The 7,263-nt window shown below is 38.6% G+C and overlaps 1 non-coding gene across 1 annotated transcript; it reads right to left on the bottom strand.

Moving 5' to 3' along the window:
- Positions 1 to 695: 695 nt before the first annotated feature.
- Positions 696 to 802, bottom strand: LOC121231193 (small nucleolar RNA R71). The gene has a single exon (XR_005929260.1). It is a non-coding gene; the product is annotated as a small nucleolar RNA R71 (small nucleolar RNA).
- Between the last annotated feature and the right edge of the window lie 6,461 nt (positions 803 to 7,263).

Raw genomic sequence — 7,263 nt, 5'->3', positions numbered from 1 at the left:
TTTCCGGGGAACTAGGATATTAGGAACACTCAATTTTTATTACTTTAGCCATTCTACTTTATTTGCAATTTAAATTTTTATTTTCTTTTATTTTCTTCATTTTTGGCAAGTTTTTATAGTGTATGACTAGAAGAAACCCGTCGGGACCATTACTGTTTGATAGTGAGATCGATTGTACAGTTCGTAGAAACCAAAGAGAGATAAGGTGAAGTTTACGATACACAGAGGAAGAGCAAGAAAACGATACTTCAACCATAACTGAGGAGATGGCTGAAAACCAAGAAAATCTGCTACCTCCTGCGATTGCTGCTAATCAGAATCTTGCTCCACACACAACGTATGATTATGCTAAACCTTCTTTAACAGGAACTGAATCGAGCATTGTTAGACCTACTGTAGCTACAAATACTTTTGAACTGAAACCTAACACAATTCAAATGATACAGAAATTTGTTCGGTTTGATGGTTTGCAGGACGAAGATCACAACACTCACTTGGCAAACTTTTTGGAACTATGTGATACATTTAAAATTAATGGCGTTTTTGATGACGCCATTCTCCTTCGGTTATTCCCTTTTTCATTGAGAAACAAAGCTAACTAGTGGTTGAATTTGTTACCACGAGGGTCAATCACTACTTGGAAACAAATGCCCGAAAAGTTTTTATTACAATATTTTCTGCTAGCTAAAACGGCTAAATTACGTAATGATATCTTTTCTTTTGTGCAGATGAATTTAGAAACACTCTACGATGCATGGGAGAGATACAAAGACCTGTTGAGAAGATCCCCTCACCATGGGTTACCACTTTGGCTATAGGTTCAAACATTTCATAATAGCCTGGATCCTCCAACTCGATAGATGATCGACGCAGTCGCTGGCGGAGCTATCAATAATAAGACACCTGAAGACGCTTTTGAATTTATAGAAGAGATGTCACTGAATAATTATCAGTAGCAAGTTATGAGGACAAAGCCAAAAAAGTAGCCGGCATTTATAACGTCGATTCGGTCACCATGCTCTCTAATCAGGTAAAACTCTTGAATAAGAAAATTGACGGTTTTCTTAGTTCTTCATAGGTTCACCCAATAATGCAATGCGAAGCAAGTGGAGGTGGATCGAGCAATCCAGATTACCCACCCTATGGCCACAACATGGAGAACGAGTAGTTAAATTAGATGGGTAATAATCCTCAATCTCAAAATAATCCTTATAGTAATACTTACAATGCAGGTTGGAGGAACCACCCAAATTTCTCACGGGGAGGCCAAGGAAATTAACGACAACCACCACCTCCAGGCTTCCAACAACCACCCTACCAACAAGAGGAAAAATTGAACCTTGAGGAGATGCTAACAAAATTCATCTCGGTGTCAGAAACTCATTTTTAGAATACCGAGACATCACTTAAAAATCAACAAGCGTCAATCTAAGGGCTCGAAACTCAGATAGGTTAGCTCACTAAATTGATATCTGAATGACCACAAGGTAGCCTGCCGAGTAACACTGAATCTAACCCAAGGGAGCAAATCAATGCAAATACCATTCAAGATGAGGAAGGGTTAGTTGCACCTAAACCAGAACAGAGGCAATAAACTGTAGTAAGTAAAGGTAAGGGTGAGGTAGACCACAATGACTAGAAACCGATAAGTAAAAAGTACAAACCTCGTGTGCCATACCCAAACACGACAAAGAAAGACCGCATAGAAGAACAATTTGGTAAATTTCTTAAATTATTAAAGAAGTTACATATTAATTTACCATTTATTGAAGCTCTTTCGTAGATGCCAAACGTAGTCAAATTCTTAAAGGAGCTTTTAACAAATAAGCAGAAGTTGGATAAGGCGTCGCATGTGGAACTAAATGCGGTTTGCTCAGCCATACTACAGAATAAGCTGGCCAACAAATTAAAAGATCTAAGGAGTTTTATGATTCCCTGTTTAATTTGTAGCTTAGACGTAAATAATGCCTTGAATGATTTAGGGGCTAGTAACAATGTCATGCCTTACAAAATGTTTAAACAACTAGGTCTTGGGAAACCCAAACAAACTAGGATGAGTATTCAATTAGCCGATAAAATAATTAGATTTCCTAGGGGGATTATTGAAGATGTACTCGTTAAAATTGAAAAATTTATATTCCCAGTTGATTTCGTTGTTCTAGACATAGAAGAGGATGGTAATGTTCCTTTAATTTTAGGGAGGCCCTTTTTAGCAACTGCTAGAACAATAATTGTTGTTTGCATAGGTGAACTCACACTTCATGTGGGAGACGAAACAATCACCCTTCAAGCTCGTAATTTGAGTAACACATCAAAAATTGAAGGTGGTTGTATAAATCATTCTACTAAAATTGACCATGTGGTGCAACCTACTTTGCAGGAAATAAGTTCGAAGAACCTACACAAGCCATGCTCAAGCAACAACAAAGGACCTACCTATGAAGAACGAAGGCTAAAAATCGAGGAACTAGATGAATGGAAGACACAGAAACTGAGAACACCTGATAAACCGAAACCAAGCCAAGACGAGCTCAATATATCAACAAATCAACTTAAGGTTGGAGATAAAGTACTACTAGATGCAGCAGATCCTCACATTACCACTTCAGAACCTAATGAAGAAATTCCTCTCACGGTACTCAGTATTTTCCCATATGGTACAGTCGAGGTAAGTCACCCCAAATTTGGAACTTTTAAGGTAAACAATACTCGTCTTAAACCTTATATTTATAAAGTTGATAGCAGGGATGAGGAGTGTAAACTCCTCGAGCCACCATGATCACACACCAGAGAGGTAAGTCAAGCTTAGACTATAAATAAGTGCTTCTCAGGAGGCAACCCGAGCACTAACAGTAATGATTTATTTAGTTTTTCACATTTAACCTACTAACTGAGTCTTGAAACATAGGGTTTCCCCATCCACATGGCCAGGCACACGGGTGTGCCTTAGGTCATGCACACATTGCAGGAGGAGACATGGCCGTGCGATAAGTCGCCATGGCCGTGTGATAAGGCCATGGGCAAAACTGCAAAACCAACACGGGCGTACAACATGACCGTGTTGTGAAACCGTGGGCGTACCTGTCAAATTAGCACTGGCGTTTGACACGCCTGTGCCCAGCCCCCGTGGTCGACACTGTCAAACTAACACGGGCGTGGGATACCATACACGGGCGTAGGAGAAGTGAACGAAGTAAGACACAATCGTTCGACACAGCCATGTGTGCCCACTCGCCCAAGGAGCACGGGCGTGGGGTGAATGTCAGACGTGCCTAAAATTAAAAATCGCAAAACACACCGGCAAAAATTAGGGCACACGAGCGTGCCCCACGGCCGTGTAACCCAAAATCTATATAAACCCCTCACTATTCATCATCTCCATCATCAAAAATCCCTAACCTCAGCGATTGCAACTGCACACGCCCTACCTGCCACGCCCATGTGCCGCCTACAACACTGTTTCTGACGACCCAAGCTTCTCCCTTTTGCATATACAATGCCATCCTCACGTGGTAAGAAGACTGCTGTCCCTACCTCGAAGAAGAGGAAAGGAGCAGCGTCATCCTCGGGTCCTACCGCTGAGATCCGTCACCCTTTCCTTGATTTCCCTTTGGGACTCTAGGAGGAGCTATTTCAGACATTATGGGATCGACCCCTAGGTGCGGGCCGCTGCATTGACTGGACCATACTTGAACAGATTCAGTTACTGACGCGGTCCGAGCCCTCCTAACGACTGACCCGTAGGGGCTCTTCTTTGAGATCGTCGAGCCGATGTATCTCGAATTCACATTGGAACTCTACTCGACGTTCCATCTTTAGACCGTCATGACCAACTTCGACGATCTTGGAACGGTCCAGTTCTACCTTGGTGGTCAAGTGCGCCAGTTGAGTGTACCAGAGTTCGGGATTGCACTAGGGCTGTACACGGAGGAGTTCATGGACAAAAATGAACTCGACACCCTCCACCGCCACATCCACTACTATCCTCAGTACCGCCTCGTCCAGTCCACCAAGGAGGAGGCCCAGAGGACATTACTGATGATGTCCCTCCACGTCATGAGGACTCGCCGTCTCAGCCACCACCCATCCATCATCCAGTTCATGCAGCGGCTTCATACTCTAACATTTCTGAGCGCCTTACACTGTTTGAGCAGCAATGTTTTTAGCGTTTTGATCACATTGATGCGACTTTACATCAGATTTGTCAGCACTTTCACATCTCATTGCCACCACCACCTCGCGAACCATCCGGCGATGACGATGTTTAAAAAACTTTTTATTTATTATTTTTATTTTCACTTTTATATTTATTTATTGTATTTAAGTACTTTTTATTTCATTTTCCTTTATTATTATTATTTTAATTTTTATAATTTTCTTCAATAATTTTTAGTTTCGGCTATTTCATTATGAGTAATTATGTTTCCTTATATTTCCTAAAAAGTTCCTGATTCTATTACAGTTATAAAGAGCTCCAAATCTCATCATCGCATAGGAACTAAAAACTCCACTGGCAAAGGTTCTCCACGACTACCATGTCCTGCTCGACCACGACCATAGCTACCACCAGATATAATATTCTTTTGGCGTAGGACTTATAGACTACTGAACCTCTACCACCACCGGAGTATCCTCCTCCACTCTCATCATTTCCTTGGCTGATTATTCTTCATAACTCCAATTCAACGAGTTCATTCATCATTCAGGACGTTTCACTTCTCTCCCTATCTTATGATTATTTATCTATATTTTTCAATATATTTATCTTTGTATATTGAGGGCAATGTACATCTCAAGTGTGGGGGGTCTTTCATATCATTATTAGAAATCCCTGAATTTTGTCTTATTCTCACGTGAATCACTCATATCACTATTAGAATGAATTTTAATTAATTTATGATATGTCTTGAATTAAAACATAGGCATTTATGCATTGATTGTTTAAACTTTAAGACATTAGGGAATCAAGCATGATAAGTTGATTTTTGAAGGATTATAAACTTTTAGGTTGTTTCCCTAAGTTTAGGTATTATCGTGAGTTGAAATTCACAAGTTTAAACATTAAAAAGCCATAATTTTTGTGAGACCTTGAGCCTTTAGAGCATATTTTATTTCTTTCATGCTCACTTTTATTATGAGTGCTTTAGTATTGATTTATTATTCTAGAACTTGCTTGATTATACATGTCAAGACCACACCATTTGATTTGATATGTCAAGATGATAAAGGCACTTATGTTTAACCCACTCACTCCACAAAAGCCTACCTTCATAATTAACCCTTAGTGAACTCCTTTGAGCCTAACAAACCATTAATTGATTTACCCTCAATATTAACCCATAACTCATTATTGTTGAAATTCCCTAATTTGATCCCTATTTTTGTCAAGATTTGATTTGAACCAATTGCTTAACTTTGTTTTGTTCTTCTATGTATTTGACTTGTTCTTAAAAAAATACTTCAACACATATTAATAGTAACTTATCGTTTTTGAGTTTAAGTGTTAATTCCATATTCTGAGAAGAAACTCACTTGTATTCAACTGATGACTAGTTATTTTTCTAGCTAGGTAATTTTTCAATTCAATCTCGATTCTAACCTTTTCCTTCAGCTTGTGACCACACCCCCTAACCAAAGCCACGTTACAATCCTCTAAAGACCTTTTTGATTGATGTATCATCTCAATATCTAGTGGAGGAGATTTGATTTTCATGCAAGCCTATGGTAATAACTTTTCATATTGACTAATGGGTGCTTTAATTGATGTCCTTAAACACCTTGAGTGATTTGAATGAATCATTAGTGATGATGTTAAACTCTGTGATATTTTGATCAAAGGTAATCACTTAGATAAGGGGAGACACCAATATTTTCTTGATAAAATACTCAACTTGGAATGTTTGAAACTTTGATTTACTTTTAGTTGAATTTTCAATGTATAAATACTTGTGGATTATTTTGAGATATTATTGATAGGGATTATAAATCAAGAAGAATTTATTTTGATTGTGAGTTGAGGATTTTGCTTGAGGACAAGCAAACGCTTGAGTGTGGGGGTATTTGATAAACCGTAATTTATACATGTTTTTATCCCATGCTTAGCACATTTATGGATGGTTTCTCCTTAGATTTGGTGAATTCGATGCTCCTAATTCTTTAATTTCATGTTTTATACTTAAGTGAGCATAGGAAAGTAAAAAGAGCGAGAAACGGGCAGAAAATAGAGAAAATGGACCCACATGGGAAATCAACACGGCCTGGCCTTCCTCACACGGGCGTGTCATGTCCCTTTGGCAGGATCGAAGCACGACTTACATAGGTAGACTACATGCTTGTGCCTATTCAACATCCTTGACCACGGGCTGGAGTAATCGCACACGAGTGTGTCCCTAATGAGCCCAAGTATAACCCTATTCGGAAAAGGCCAATTTTGAGGGCTCTTAGGCATTCTAAAGCCTATTTAAACACCTGAGGAGGCACTTAGGAAAGGGGATGCAGAGTAGGAGGCAAGGAATTACTCAAGGGAAGCCGATTGGTCCATCTCAGAAGCAGGATTCATCATCAAGACTGAAGATCTCCCTTCAATTTCCATTCAGGGGTTTTGGGTTTTCTTTATGTTTTGTATTCAGTTTTAATCTGAGATGTTTTCTTCTATAATTATGAACTAAACCCCCTAAATACCTAAGGGGAATGAAACCTAAGACGGATCTTGTTATTATTACCTGAATTGTATGATAAATATTTGACTTGTTCTTAATTATGTGTTCTTAATTCTTGTTTTAATATTCTAGGATATTGATTCTAGTTAATGCTCTTATTAAGAGAAGGAATAGACCCTGTCTAAGAGTAAATTTTTCATAATTAAGCAGAATTGATTGCACGCCTAGAGATAGGGTGATAAGATTTTTCCGGATTAAGGTGAAACCTAATAAGGGGATCCGTAAATCGAGTTAATCCAACACTAGGTGTTAATTAGAAAGAGATTTCAATTAATCAACCTAGGGTTAGACGTTATTAGTCTTGAGAGAGATAATAATATAACTTAGGGATTTCTACGGATCAAGTCAAATGAATAAATTGTTTGATTCAGAGTCAAATAACAAGTGAAGTCTAGGTGGATTTTTCCTTGGATATTGTCTTAATCAATCAAGTTTTCCCAAAAGCTTTTTCCCAATCTTCTCTCTGTGCACTCTTAGTTTAGTAATTAGTTTAGATAACCAAATCCTTTAATTTTTAGGCTAGATAATAAAAAGAAGGTAATTC

The sequence above is a fragment of the Gossypium hirsutum genome, chromosome A06 (genome assembly GCF_007990345.1).
Source record: "Gossypium hirsutum isolate 1008001.06 chromosome A06, Gossypium_hirsutum_v2.1, whole genome shotgun sequence".
In the NCBI taxonomy this organism is placed as follows: Eukaryota; Viridiplantae; Streptophyta; class Magnoliopsida; order Malvales; family Malvaceae; genus Gossypium; species Gossypium hirsutum.
This window is presented reverse-complemented; position numbering and strand designations above follow the sequence as displayed.